Source organism: Balaenoptera physalus, assembly GCF_965194825.1.
Source record: "Balaenoptera physalus genome assembly, chromosome: 12".
In the NCBI taxonomy this organism is placed as follows: domain Eukaryota; kingdom Metazoa; phylum Chordata; class Mammalia; order Artiodactyla; family Balaenopteridae; genus Balaenoptera; species Balaenoptera physalus.
In genome coordinates, this window is record NC_138897.1 from 54,417,960 (window position 1) to 54,433,474 (window position 15,515).

The 15,515-nt window shown below is 38.8% G+C and overlaps 1 protein-coding gene across 1 annotated transcript in view; it reads right to left on the reverse strand.

Moving 5' to 3' along the window:
• Positions 1–2,666: 2,666 nt before the first annotated feature.
• The window catches only part of PSMA8 (proteasome 20S subunit alpha 8), a 48,634-nt gene continuing 35,785 nt past the window's right edge, over positions 2,667–15,515 (reverse strand). The window contains exon 8 of the mRNA XM_082416235.1: positions 2,667–15,434. The gene's annotated coding sequence lies outside the window, so the exon portion shown is untranslated. The remainder of the gene's footprint in view (positions 15,435–15,515) is intronic.

Genomic DNA, 15,515 nt, shown 5'->3' on the forward strand with positions numbered 1-15,515 from the left:
CGCGCCATGTGGCTTGCAGGATCTTAGTTCCCCAGTCAGGGATCGAACCTGGGCTCCTGGCACAGAGTCCTAACCACTAGACCACCAGGGAATTCCTGTGGTCCAGACTCTTAAAGAGTTTTTTTTTTTTTTTTTTAATTTTATTTATTTATTTATTTTTGGCTGTGTTGGGTCTTCGTTTCTGTGCGAGGGCTTTCTCTAGTTGTGGCAAGTGGGGGCCACTCTTCATCGCGGTGCGCGGGCCTCTCACTGTCGCGGCCTCTCTTGTTGCGGAGCACAGGCTCCAGACGTGCAGGCTCAGTAGCTGTGGCTCACGGGCCCAGCTGCTCCGCGGCATGTGGGATCTTCCCAGACCAGGGCTCGAACCCGTGTCCCCTGCATTGGCAGGCAGATTCTCAACCACTGCGCCACCAGGGAAGCCAAAGAGTTTTGACTTTATGAATGATTTCCATTTTTGGTGGCTTCATTAAAGATTCAGTGAAGTTTGAGACACTTTTTAAAATTTTTAGTGTTTGAAATCTTGCTGTTAGAAAAAGTGAATACAACTGAATGATCCTAACATAAGAGATCCATTCACACTATGGAATATTAATTAGCGTTAAGGTTTACACATTTAGGGACTTCCCTAGTGACTCAGTGGTTAAGAAACCGCCTGCCAATGCAGGGGACACTGGTTCAAGCCCTGGTCCAGGAAGATCCCACATGCTGCAGAGCAACTAGGCCCATGTGCCACAACTACTGAGCCTGCACTCTAGAGCCCGTGAGCCACAACTATTGAGCCCGTGTGCTACAACTACAGATGCCTAGAGCCCGTGGTCTGCAACAAGAGAGGCCGCTGCAATGAGAAGCCCACGCACCACAACGAAGCGTTGCCCCCGCTCGCCACAACTAGAGAAGGCCTGCGCGCAGCAACAAAGATCCAACTCAACCAAAAATAAATAAATAAATAAAATTTATTAAAAAAAAAAAAGATTTACACATTTAGAGATACATTTATGGAAAAATGATCATGGTATATTGTTAAATTTAAAAAAGGAAGTTATAAAATAGTATGCAAAGTATGACTCCATTTTTTTGTAAATTAAAACAAAATTTTAACCAATAAGCAGATTAGATATATACTCAGAAGAAAATCTAGATTATACACCAAACCCTTAACAGAGGACATCTCTGTTTGGAGATACTCTAAGTGATCCTTTTTTTTTTTTTTTTAATTTTTATTGAAGTATAGTTGCTTTACAATATTGTGTTAGTTTCTGCTGTACAGCAAATTGAATCAGCTATACGTATACATATATCCCCTCGTTTTTGGATTTCCTTCCCATTTAGGTCACCATGGAGAATTGAGTAGAGTTCCCTGTGCTATGCAGTAGGTTCTCATTAGTTAACTAAGTGATCCTTTTTTAAAAAAATTCTGTGTATTTTCTAATTCTTTTAACAATGAATGAATAGTATTTACATAGTCAAAAATTAACACAAGCTTTTTCTTAAAATATGTATTCTTAGTAACAATTGAAATCTGTAAACACAGCTAAGTACTCCCTAGTCTCCTTCACATAGCATCCAAGAAACTTCACTGAACTTCACCAAGCTGGGAACCTTCCACTGGCCCATAGGTAACTACGGGAATTTCCCAAATACCCCAAACTTTCTCTCAACTTTATGCTTTTTCATACATTGGTTCACATCCCTTCAAAGACCTTCCCCATCTGAAACATGTTCTACCTGGCCAATTCCTGTTTGGCCTTCAACAGGCTACAGCCTACACTGGATGAATTCAGTGCCTCTTTCGTCTCCCATAGCACATTGTACTATCTGAGTTGTTTTTCTTGTCTATCCTCTCTCACTAAATTGTGAACTTCCTGATAGCTGAGACTGTGTCATGTTCATCTCAGAACCAGAAGAGAGAATCTAATACATAGTAGAGAGACAAAGAGTACTTCTCCGACTCCTATTCCAGTCCCAACCTCTAGACTGGCTACCAGGAGCAGGAATTATGTCTTGTCTGTGTATTCCTGGTGTCTAATAGGAGGGTAATATTTCAGCATTCTGTTCTCAGTCTATACTTTCCTTGGGTGATAACATTCACTTCCATGGCTTAATTTCTATCTATATGTTTATGACTTCCAGATCTATCTATCTTTGGCCCAGTTTCTCTCCTGGTTTCCAGACTTATGTAGACAGCTGCCTACTGTCTTCACCTGGATGTGCCACAGGTTCAAACTAAACTTATTCTGCCATCATCTTCAAACCTGCTTTTTCTTCGATGAACCTATTTCAGTGAACCAATGAACCCCTTTCCAGTTGCCTAAGATGTAAAATTAGGAACTGACCTTGAGTTTTCCCTCCTTTTCACCCCTGTTTCAATCAGTCTTAGATCCTGTCAATCCCAGCATCATATCTGTAATATCTCTGTAATCCATCGACTTCTCTCATTCCCACCATCACTCTTCTAGTTCAAACCCAAGTGCGCGCACTTAAATTATACTAACTGTGCTGTGTCCATGCTTCCAGCCTTGCCCCTCCATTCTATTCTGCAGTCTGCGATTAGAGAGACTTTTTTTTTTTCCAAAATGTTCCTTTAAGCACTAACATGGTAGTTATTATCATCATTCTTTGATTTAGGATTATTTTTCTTTCTTAATGAAAGGAACCTAAAAAGAAAACAATTTCTATATTTAACCGTTTGTAATTCTGTCATTCTGGCTGAATTCTAATTTTTGCATATTACTTTCTAATCCTTGTCCGTTGTTTGCTTGTGAAGTATGATTTTGCATATAACTTATAGAACTTACCTTTGCCGAAATAATTTTCCACGCCTCAACATTTAAAGCAAGTCACTTGCATAGTTCCATACTTCTAAAATGTCTTCATAATGATCATTTTACACGTTTATGAAATACAAACACATAATTGTTTGCATGTATAATTACAAATTATGATAAATGTTATGAAAGAAAAGAACAAGGTGCTTCAAAACAGGGTAATGGATAGGATCTAATTTCGCTATGGAGATAGGGGAGTGGTCCGGGAATTAAAAGAATGCCTGTGAGACAACTAGGGGAACGGTGGCCTAAATGACCTTTGGAGAGGCCAAAAGGGGCTTGACCACCTTCAGGGCTTAAAGGTCATGTGATGTGCAAATGAAAGCAATTGAAATATTTTAAGCAGAGGAGTAAAAATGAATTAATTTACATTTGAAAACTTTTTATTTGGAAATAATTTCAAATTTAGAGAAGAGCTGCAAGAAATAGTACTTAAAATTCCTATATCCTCTCCATCCAGATTCACCAATTTTAACATTTTGATTTGTTCATCACTTGCTCTCTCTCTTTGTGTGTAAATGTGTGTGTATGCATATATAGTAAACATACTCACTGGATCCTCATTACTCACACATTCTGTATTTGCAAATTCAAATTCAAACCCCCTACCTGCCAAAATTTATTTGTTCCTCCCCTCCTGCCCTGTGGTACTTGCAAGGTCTTTTGCAGACATTTGCAGAGCAGGGAAAATTTTAGTTGCCAAACATGCACATTCCCAGGTGAGCTCAGACAAGGCTCTGCCTTTTTGTTTTAGCTCTCATACTGTAAACAAGTATCCTTTTGCAGCCTGTTTAGTGCCATGTTTTTCATATTTTTGTACTTTTTGTTGATGATGTCACTGTTTAAAATGGTGCTCAGGCACAGTGCTGAAGTGCTGTCTAGTGTTCCTAGGTTACATGCCTTACAGAGAATATATGTGTTAGATACGCTTCTTTCAGGCATGAGGTATAGTGCTATTGGTTGTGAGTTCAATGTTAATGAATCAACAATATATATTAAATAAGGTATCTTGAAACAGAAACACATAAGACATGTTGATACATTGAAGGGTGGAAAAAAAAACCATGTTATGACCAGAGGCTTACAGGAACCTAACTCTGTATTTCCCCTAGTCACGATTTTTTAGTATTTGCTAATTCAGTGTTCTGTGACTTCATCGAACAATCACTACAAATAATGAGAATCAATTCTATATACACTTTTCCCCTAAACTACTTGAAAGTAAGTTGCAGACTTACCCCATTACCCCCAAATACTTCAGTTTAATATTTCCTAAAAACAAGGACTTACATAACCACAGTACAATTAACAAAAGTAGGAAATTTAACACTGATACAGCTATTTAGTCAGCAGATCTTTAATCAACAGATCTTTTTCAATTTTGTCCCAATAATTTTTTTTGTTTTTGTTTATTTATTTATTTATTTATGGCTGTGTTGGGTCTTCGTTTCTGTGCGAGGGCTTTCTCTAGCTGTGGCAAGTGGGGACCACTCTTCATCGCGGTGCGCGGGCCTCTCACTATCGCGGCCTGTCTTGTTGCGGAGCACAGACTCCAGACGCGCAGGCTCAGTAGTTATGGCTCACGGACCTAGTTGCTCCGCGGCATGTCGGATCTTCCCAGACCAGGGCTCGAACCCGTGTCCCCTGCACTGGCAGGCAGATTCTCAACCACTGCGCCACCAGGGAAGCCCCCAATAATGTTTTTTATAGCAAATTTTTTTCTAATCCAGGATCCAATCCAGAATCATTCATTGCATACAGTTTTATATCTCTTCAGTCTCCTTCAGTGTAGAACAGTTCTCTGCCTTTCTTTTTCATGATATTGCCATTTTTGAAAAAAACAGGCCCTTTATTTTGTAGAATGTCCTCAGTTGGGTTTGGTTGTTGTTTCCTCATGATCAGATTCAGGTTATGCATTTTGACAGGAATACTGCATGAGTGATGTTATGTCCTCTGTGTCACATTAAGAGATACATTATGTAAGTTTGCGTTATTACTGTTTACCTTAAATTTGATCACTTGTTTATGTTGGTATACGCCAAGTTTCTCACCATAGAGTTAACTGTTTTTCCTCTTTGTATTTAATAAGCAGTGTGGTGGGACATATTTTGAGACTATATAAATATCTTGTTCTTCATCAAGCTTTGCCTTATTAATTTTAGCATCCATTAATGACTTGGCTGAATCAATTATTACTATGATGGCCGCAAAATAGTGATTTTTTAAAACTCATTTCTTCTATATTATTGTTTGACATTCTACTGAAAGAAATAGTTTTCCCATTTCTCTTATGTATGTATCAGCATGGATTCATGCATTCTTTTTTAGTCAATGGGCTATGATCAGTAATTGCCATGACTTATTTTGATTCTCAAATTGTCCGAGATTTGGACAGTAAGAACTCCTTTTTAAGTTGTTTCCTGTATCCTTTTGATGTACCCCCATCATTTTCTGAGTAATGTACATTCTTAAAAGACCATTCTAGTTATTATATGGAGAATGGACTTGGGGAAGGCAAAAGAAGCAACAAAGAAACTAGTTGGATGGCTGTTGCAGGTGAGAGATGATGGCGGCTTGAAATAAGTTGGTAGCAGTGGACAGATTTGAAGTATATCTTGGAGGTAAAAATCTGTGGGTGTTAGTGGTAAATTGAGTAAAGTAGCTTAGGGAGTAGAAGGTGTTAAGAATGACTCACATTTCTAGCTTGAGAAATTGGGTGGATGGTGATTGCATTCACAGTCATGGGGAAGATTGGAGATGGAGCAGCTCTGATGGAAAAGATCAAGAGTTCAAGAAAGATCAAATGGAACTTGAAAGTGAAACAAAAACTAGGCTTTATATTACCTTTCTACCTGCATTTCTTGACAGTATAGATTATACTTGAAGTAATGGGAGTAAATGTTATCATGGAAGGAGAGCAGGTGCAGTAAAGAGAGAAGAACCCATATCAAACCTCACATTTCATGGTAGCATAGAAAAAGAAGCCAATAAAAGGAACTAGAGAAGGAGGAGAGGCTGGAGAGATAGGGCGAAAAACCAAAAAGGGTGAAGTCAGGAAGCCAAGGCAAAAAAAATCAAAACAGGTGAAGTCAGGAAGCGAAGATAAAAGTGTTGAACTAGGTGAAATGCTGAGAGTCACATTTCAGTTCGTCTCTTCTAGAATGATGCTTGATGAAGACAGGGATCTTTTGTTGTTGTTCACTGCTATACCCATATATATGGGCCAATGCCTGGCCCATAGTAGGTGTTTCATAAATATTTTTGACTGAATGAATGAATTTGTAGATCATGTGTTTCTGTAGTGTTATCACATTGATTAGATATAATGTCCAGGAAAATGTTGAATAATAACAATGATATGCTTCCTAGTCTTGTTCTTTTTTTTTGGCCATGCAGCATGCCAGATCTGTAGGATCCTAGTTTCCCAATCAGGGATCGAACCCGTGCCCCCTGCAGTGGAAGCATGGAGTCCTATCCACTGGACTGCCAGGAAAGTCCCAAGATGAAGGCTTTGACATCATGTCAGCTCAGGACCATGTTTTGTTTTTTTGTTTTTTGCTGCCATCAAACATGGAGGTGCTGGGAGTTGAAACCAGGGCCTTGTGCATGCTAAGCACACATTCTACCACTGAGCTACACCTCCCCTTGAGTTCCTAGTCTTGTTCTTGATGTAATATTTCCTCAAGTGGTTTAATTGTTTGATGTTTGCCTCTCCAAAACAAAAATTTGTGGTTTCTTGCATCATTAATAACTTTCCATGCCCCCCACCCCGTCACCATATGCCCCTTCTCTCCCCCAGTGTCTCCGGAGTAAAACCCAAATGTAGAATAGAAGTCCCATCGTGATGTGACCTCTGGTTGGCATCACTTCTGGCTACCACCTCCCTTTTCCCACATCTTCTTGTGGTGCCATGCTCCTCTTGCCAGGCAAAGAGCTGGGGGAAGAACTTTCCCAAGGAAGTCTTCTTTGACCCCCTCCCCAGCAAAACCCCCCATTATGTTTGTTTTCCTCTTGGTTGATCCTCCTAGTAGATTCTCCTAGTATATTCCTTACTTCCCTGTTTCTCTTGAGACTCTAAGTTTCTTTCAGAAAGGTCTGTTATTTTACTGTTTAACCTGCAGTTTCTGACACAGTATCGTGAGGTTTTGTGGTAGGAAGGAAGGAAGTCAAGGTCCCAGGCAAAACAGCTAAAACCTTTCGCCCACCATCACCTCTCTGTTTCCAGGTATTCTTCCCACAGACTCTGTCTTCTAAGTTTCAACAAATTCTTCATTATATCTTTCCTATACTGTCAAGTAATCCCAGCTAATGTATTTCATTTTAATTACATTGTTAACTGATAAGGTGTGATTCTTTTCTTTTTTTATTTTTTAAGAAACTTCTGAATGAGAAAAAAGTTTCAAGTTTTCAGGACTTAAAAGTTGTCGACCTCACCATCTCCTAAAGCTTTATGTACGTTAGATCTGGGTTTAAATTCAGATTTGCGATGTGCATTTGATATCAAAACTCTGAGAAGACTTGCAGTAAAACAACTGTTTTCAAACTTTTTCATCTCATGAAACTTTAATAATATTAAAACTTACTGAGGACCCTGAAAATCTTTTGTCTGTGTGGATTGTATCTATCAATATTTACCATGTTAGAAATTAAAACTGAAAAAAGTATAAATTATTTATTTATGGGTCCATTTTAAAATACCAATAAAAGCCTCACCACATGTTATATTAGCCAGGGTCCATTCAGGGGACAGATATCACATCAATTTTTTGAAGAGGGAAAATTTAATATAAAAAATTGTTAGCTACTAGAAGGTGGTTAGATACTGAAAGGAGTAGAAGAGGACTGACTCTAAGGCATCCTTAGAGTAGCAGATGCAAAAAAGCATCTATACCCTCCAGCTAGAGGGAGAGTGGGCATTAAAAGAACCAGGGATTAGGAGAGGAACAGTCCCCATGGCTGAGATTCAGACCTCCTCCAAGGGGGCATGGAGCACACAGCCTGGCAGTGATGAAGGAACTTGCCAGATGACATGGGCCATTGCTGGTCTATAAAGCCACTGAAGGTGGGGAAAGCATGGCCTGCGGGTGTAACTGGAGTTACCTGTACTTCATAACAGCGGAGTACCAGAATCCATAAGCCAAATAGTTCCCTGTTGCTGTGGCTCTGCAGTGTGACTTCAGTGCCCTCTATTGGCGAAGTTTAGCATTTCATTAGCTGGCAAAGGAGAAATGTTACCAGGGTCCAACTCTGCTATCACAAAATAGGGCAAAGAAAGGCAGATTTGTAGCTGAGAGTCAAGAAATTGATAATTAGCACACATAATACCATAAATATTTTATAATATTTCATAAATATTTTAAATGAAAAATAACTGTAGTTTTCTCAGCCAGAGATGCCCACATTCTAGTAGGAGATGCAAGTGTGAAACAATTATAGACAGTATGAGACAGGTCACAACAAAGAGCTTGGGAGACACAGAGGTTGGGCCTCTAATCAAGCCCGAGGAAAGGCTTCTTGGAGAGGGCTACCTGTGGTGAGTCATAAGAAGTTTCCAGAGTCAGCTCAATCAATGAAAAGGAGGAGGAAAAAAGTCTTCTCAGCCAGAGATGCCCACATTCTAGTAGGAGATACAAGTGTGAAACAATTATAGACAGTATGAGACAGGTCTCAACAAAGAGCTTTGGAGACACAGAGGTTGGGCCTCTAATCAAGCCCGAGGAAAGGCTTCTTGGAGAGGGCTACCTGTGGTGAGTCATAAGAAGTTTCCAGAGTCAGCTCAATCGATGAAATGGAGGAGAAAAGTCTTTTCTGTGAGAGGAAGCATGTGTGTGCTCCCAGGTCAGTCACATACGCAGCCCCTTGCAAGACAGCTGCTTTACTGACAAAAAGGGCATCATGGGGTGGAACCACTTGACCCCAAGCCGCTGGCCACCACAGACTGGACAAGCAACAGGAAGCTGGCCCAAGGGCAGCCACTCCTTTGGCCACACTGACCCTACCCAGGCCTGATGCAAAAATATCAGCTGGTCCAAACACATTTACTCATGCAGCATTGCAGTTGGGAACCTTGGAAAGAGAAGGGAAGTTAACTGTGGAAGCTGAAGCTACATGATTGTAGTGGAAAGAGAAGGTAGAGAGGCCATAATGCACATGCATGAGCTAGAAGGTTATAAGGGAAAAGAAACCATGAGTTAGCATAAGCCGTGAGTTAAAGAAAGAAAATGAGACTGAGAAAGTCAGACAGTAAAGAGAGAAGAACAGATGTGCTGAAAGGAGCTGATCCTGTTACTGCTTCAACATTAGAGTTAAGATCCAAAAGCTCCTGATGCTGACATTTCTAATGCGGCCATTCCTAGGAGGCAAAATGATGTTATTGTTCTCAGCTTTGTAATTCCCCATGAGGGCCCTTGTTTCTTTGAATCCTTACTGGAGTGAACCTTTGTTTCTTTTAACCAAAAGATCTCAACTGAAGGGGGCATAGAGAAAACAGGACACAATCAGCAAAATGCAAATATCATGTCTGAAAAAAGGTGGCCTTGAATTGTCCCTGAATTCCTAGTGCAGGTGGGCCAGCCTTATATACATGATCCACTCACATGTTATATGTATTTCAAAGACGGAATTATAATTCACCAAACACATCATTTGGAGAACTTTTCAAAACCTCTTTCCTATTACTTTATCCATTATCAACAAATATGATATTATGCTAGAATAAGATAAGCAAAGAACAATCTCATCTTAGCCAGTAATTTTAAGTAAGAAACATGGAAACAACTGGTATCTGATTTTGGATTTTTATGTTGTAATATAAATGAATGGCTCTCTAATATTCATTCAGTAAGTATTTATGAACTACCTACTATAAGCTCAGACTGTTCTAGGCACTGGCCATACACACCAACGAATAAAATAGACATGGAACTTACAATTCTAATGGGGGGGGGTCAGTCAGTAAACACATACAAACACATATTTCAGGTGTTAGGTGTTTGGGGCGTGGGAGTCCTATTTAATAAATGAAGGTCAGAGAAGACCTCTCTGATAGGGTGACATTTGTGCAGCAAATGGAAGGAAGTAGAAGAGCAAGCCGTGCCCACATAGAGTATGGGTAGAGTGCTGCAGGCAGAGGACAATTAGTTTCAAAGCTCTGAGACAGGAGCCTGCTTAGTGTTTATGAGGAACAGCAGGGAGGCCAGTGTGGCTTGAGGTGAATGAAGGATGGCAGAAATGGCAGGAATGGCAAGAGATGAAGCAAAGAGGTATGGGGAAGGTGGGGGAAGGGAGATCACATAGACCATAGTAGGGGCTACATGTAGATGTCTCCTAAATACTTAGCTAATGAGATCTAACAAGTACTTAGGTGATGCCAGTGTATCCTAAGCATCCGTCATCTGGGAGCTTGACAGAAAAGACTCATGGGCTCTACCTCAGACTGACTGAATCAGAACCTGCATTTTAAAAAGATCCTCAGAGATTCATATATACATTAAAGTATGAGAAACACTAGTTTAGCTTATGTTAGTCAGCAAAGACATAGGAAACCACAATCAGCACTTTTTCTTTAATTTTCAGTTTAGGATGGATTTTTCTACTTCTGCAAAAAACATCACTGGGATTTGGATAGGGATTGCATTGCATCTGTAGACGGCTTTGGGTAGTATTGACATCTTAACAATATTAAGTCTTCCAATCTATGAAAACAGGGTGTCTCTCCATTTATTTATGTCTTCTTTTATTTCTTCCAGCAATGTTTTGCAGTTTTCAGTGCACAAGTCTTTTGCCTCCTTGGTTAAGTTTATTCCTAAGAATTTTATTCTTTTTGATGCTGTTGTAAATGGAATTTCTTAATTTTCTTTTTGGATTGTTCATTGTTAGTGTATAAAATGCATCTAATTTTTGTTTGTTGATTTTTTTATCCTGCAACTTTGTTTTCTACTCCAAAGATTCCATTTAAAAAGTGTTAGAACTAATAAACATCAGTGAACAAAGACGATTTTACTTCTTCCTTTCCAAATTGGATGCCTTTTATTTCTTTTTCTTGCTCAGTTGTTCTGGCTAGAATGTCCAATACACTGGTGAATAGAAGTGGTGAGAGTAGGTGTCCTTGTCTTGTTCCTGATTTTAGAGAAAAAGCTTTCTGTCTTTCACCGTTGAATATGATGTTAGCTTTGGGTTCTTATCATGTTGAGGAAGTTCCCTCCTGTTTCTAGTATACTGAGTATTTTTTTTTTTAATCACAATTGATACTTCAGATTCTTTCCCATTTGGTAGCTTAAATGGACACAGAAGTCTTGGGAGTGTTTGAAAATGGCATGTTGAAGATGGCAGAGCCACAAAATGGGAGGAGTCTTGGCTCCTAGATTTTTTTTTTTTTTTTAGTTCCTAGATTTTCGCTTGGAGGATTGCAATCAACAATGGGATTTGTTATTGGGAAACAAACTGGGGAATTCCCTGGTGGTCCAGTGGCTAAGGCTCTGCACTTCTAATGCTGGGGGCTCGGGTTCGATCCCTGGTCAGGGAACTAGATCCCACATGCCTCAACTAAAGATCCCTCACGCGGCAACAAAGATCCCACTTGGTGCAACTAAGACCCAGCACAGCCAAATAATTAATTAAATTAAATTAAATTTAAAAAGAGAAGCAAACTGTGTGGGCTCATCTACCATAGTAGCTAGCATTGCTTTAACATGTTAGCAAAAAGTAATTTCCCAAATATAGTAAATGCTCTTACAAATTGATGTGGGAAAAAACCAAAACCTTTTGGAAGAATTAGGCAAAGGATATGAACAATCAATGGGAGGAAAATTCAAAAGGCTTTTAAACAAACAAAGATGTTCTACATCATTCATAAGAGAAATGCAAATCAAAATTATTTGGGTAAATTTTTAAAAATACAAAGTAAATAGCTATGAAATTATATATTGAGATTTCACCTATTTATTGGCAAAAAAGTTTGAAGCACTGTTGTATTAGTTTGAGTTCAATTAGAGAAGCAGAACCACTGTGGTATCAAATAAGCAATTTTCTTCCTCTAGGAATTAGACCTCACACAATTGTGGGAGTTGATGGAGAAGTCTGTGCAAGGTTGTTGCCTCTGGTGTCAGCTCATTCTGGTAGTCAGGAAGGGAAGTTGGATGTGAAGTGGGGAGGGTGAGAATAAACTGTAACCGATGAGGACAAACAGTGCCCTCATGTATCTTTCACCATCTGCAACCTTGGCAATGCTGGTGACCTGCAGGAAAAGCTGGTGTCCTTTGCCATGAAGCTGCATGCAAAGAATCTGTTAGCAAAGAATATGAAGGAGGAGATCCGGTAGGATCTGGAGGAACTAGAGTAGCTGTGGGCCTGGATGCCTTCCCACACCAATAAAGTGAGCCAGCAAACCAACATCCTTTGCGAGCTGCTACAGTGCTGGTGCCCTACATGGAGCTACTTCTCTTCTGCCTTTCAAATACTGTACAAATTTCTCTTGTGGCCAACTCAAACTTGCAGCCATACAGGAAAGAAAATTCTGGGAAATAGTTCCAAGGTTAGCTGAGTTGATACCATACAAAGCCAATGCAACTACAATGGGAAAGGTATAGAAGAGGGACCCTCACTCACTGTTAGCAGAAACATAAATTTGTATAATTGTATAACATACTTTTCACCCTGAAATTCTAATTCTAGTGATTTATCCTGTAAATATACTTCTAAATATGGGAAATGACAGACAAAAGTTTATTCATTGCAACATTATTTGCAGTAGCAACACCGTGAACAGTAATGATCATCAATAGAAGACTGGGTTAAGAATTTAACCTTACATCTGTACGTTGGAAAGAATGATCCTCTTGTGGGAAGATCCTCAAAGATATGTTAAGTGAAAATATCAAGATACAGAACAGTGTACAGTATGCTACCACTTGCATTAAAAGATATATTCATGTTTGTATATGTATGGAATATCAATAGAAGTATACTGAAAATATCAGTAGAAACATACTAATAACATCCGTTACCTTCAAGAAGAGAAACTTAGTTACTGGGGGACCAAAATGAGATGGAGTATTTATACAACTTTTTTAAAAGTTGTGTACCACGTGAATGTATCAGTTATTAAAAATAAGAGTCTCCTTTAAATGAGACTGTTACATGCATTTCTTCTGTTGTTTATTTCTGATATATGCTTCTTGAAATCAAGATCTTACAGAAAACATTCTTGTGACTTGTTTTCTCTATGATAGGTAAAGCACAGTAGACCTTTATAACTCTCTATTAAAAATACAGTGAAAAACCTTCTTATAATTTTTAATTAGATGAGGCATTTTTATGACCCCTCAGTAACCAATGAAAATTTATATGGAGTTATGATAAAGTAACTGCTTAATTTCTTTCTAAAGGAATGTCAATGTATGAAATATATATATACACATATAGATATATTTATATATGTATTCAATTAAACAAGACAAAGCATGGGAATACTTGGAATGAAGAGCCCTAAGGAAATATGAAATATGAGATTAAGTGGGTTTTTTTGCAAACTTGGAGAGTATTTATTTCAATCACATCCTTTTCCAAAGATCAAGTAGAAATTTACTTGCTTCCAAGCGTCTTTTAAAACTTACTGTGCAAACTGCAGATCTCCTTGATCTGCTTCCTAAGAGAATTAGTCATGACTTCACTTCAGATGGTGGTGAGATTGTCATGTCTTTCATTACTTCACTCACTTGGTCATCATCCTCAAGATGACCAGGAATGAGGGAAAAAAAACTTTTAGAAAGGATTAAGTGCTGACCTTAGTAATGAAGCAAAGCTGTCTCTGGCTCTGTTAGACAAGGGAATATTGTAATGACCACGCTTATACCATCCACTATTCAAGAAATAAAGAAATACAATGTGTCAAGTGCAGTTGAAGCCCTGTGTGTTCCCTTCTCTTCCAACCATCCTGATTTTGCTTTTTATTTTTACTACATATGGATACATACATAGACAACACAATATATTATAGTTACGCATGCTTTTAAGTTTTCTTAAGCAGTGTGCTTCTGGAGGGCAAGGTATGCATGTTTAAACTTTCTTAAACTTTTTCTGCATTGAATGTTTTTTGGATTTATAATTGTAAGATACATAATAAAGTATAGATAATTGACATGTACAGTTTAGAGAATAATGAAGTGAATATGCACATGCTCACCACCCAGCTTTATAAAAGCCTTACCTTTCTTGTGCATTTCTCTCCCCAGCTCCCAACAGAAGTACTCACTGTCCTGACTTTTGCAACAACTATTCCCTTGCTTTTCTTCAGTTTTACCTCACTGTATCTGTTAAACACTATATTTAGCTTAGGTCTTTAATCTTTCTATAAACATTCCTTTGTGTATACTCTCTCACAGTTGGCTTTAGTTTTTGCTCAATGTTTTGGAGACATACATCTGTTGTGTACATGTAACTGTAGTGCCTTCTTTTTCCCTGCTATATGGTATGCTACTGTATGAATAAATCACAATTTATTCAGTGATTTTCCTGTTGATGAATATTAGGTTACTTCTGTTTTTTTTTTTTTTTTTTGCTATCACAAGCAATGCCTTTATAGGTGATTGTTTTTATGCACATATACTAGAGTTTCTGTAGGCTGTATACCTCAGAGTGGAATTACTGGCTGAAGGACACTTGCCTCTTTGACTTTCTAGATCTCTCTACCTTGTTTTTTTTTTTTAATTTATTTATTTATTCATTCATTTCTGGCTGTGTTGGGTCTTCATTTCTATGCGCGGGCTTTCTCTAGTCGCGGCAAGTGAGGGCTACTCTCTAGTTGCTGTGCGCGGGCTTCTCACTGTGGTGGCTTCTCTTGCTGTGGACACGGGCTCTAGGGCTTGCGGGCTTCAGTAGTTGTGGCATGTGGGCTCAGTAGTTGTGGCTCGCGGCCTCTAGAGTACAGGCTCAGTAGTTATGACACACGGGATTAGTTGCTCTGCGGCATGTGGGATCTTTCTGGACCAGGGCTTGAACCTGTGTCCCTTGCAATGGCAGGCAGATTCTTAACCACTGCGCCACCAGGGAAGTCCCCTCTCTACCTTGTTGCCCACAGCAGGTGTCCTAAAGTCCAATAGCAGTAGACAGGAGTTTCTTGGGCACCAAATGCTCACCAACATTTTATATAGTCTTAAAAAAATTTTTATACAGTCATTTTTAATTTTTGCCAGCTTGATGGCTGTGAAGTAGTGTCTCATCATAGTTATAATGTGTGTTTCCTGGATTAGTGTGGAAGAGCATTATTTAATAAGCTCCTCATAAAGAGAAAATCATTCAGGTGTTCTCTTCTGTGAACTGCCTGTTTAAATGGTCCATCCATTTTTCTGTTGCATTGTGTTTTTTATTCCTTTGAACCAACAGTCCTATATAAACTCCAGACACGCACCTTTTATCAGTTATATGTTACAGATGTCTTCTCCCATTTGTGGCCCGTCTTTTCACTTTCATTATGGTATCTTTTGATGTAGAGAAGCTTACATTTTCAGAGTTGAATTATCAATCTCTTCCTTAAGTGTTAGCACTTTTTGTAGCTTGTTTAGATACAAGGTCTTAAAGATATTTTCCTGTATTGTCTTCTAAACGTTTTACCTTTTTTTTTTTTTTAATTTTTTATTTATTTATTTATTTATTTATTTATGGCTGTGTTGGGTCTCCGTTTCTGCGCGAGGG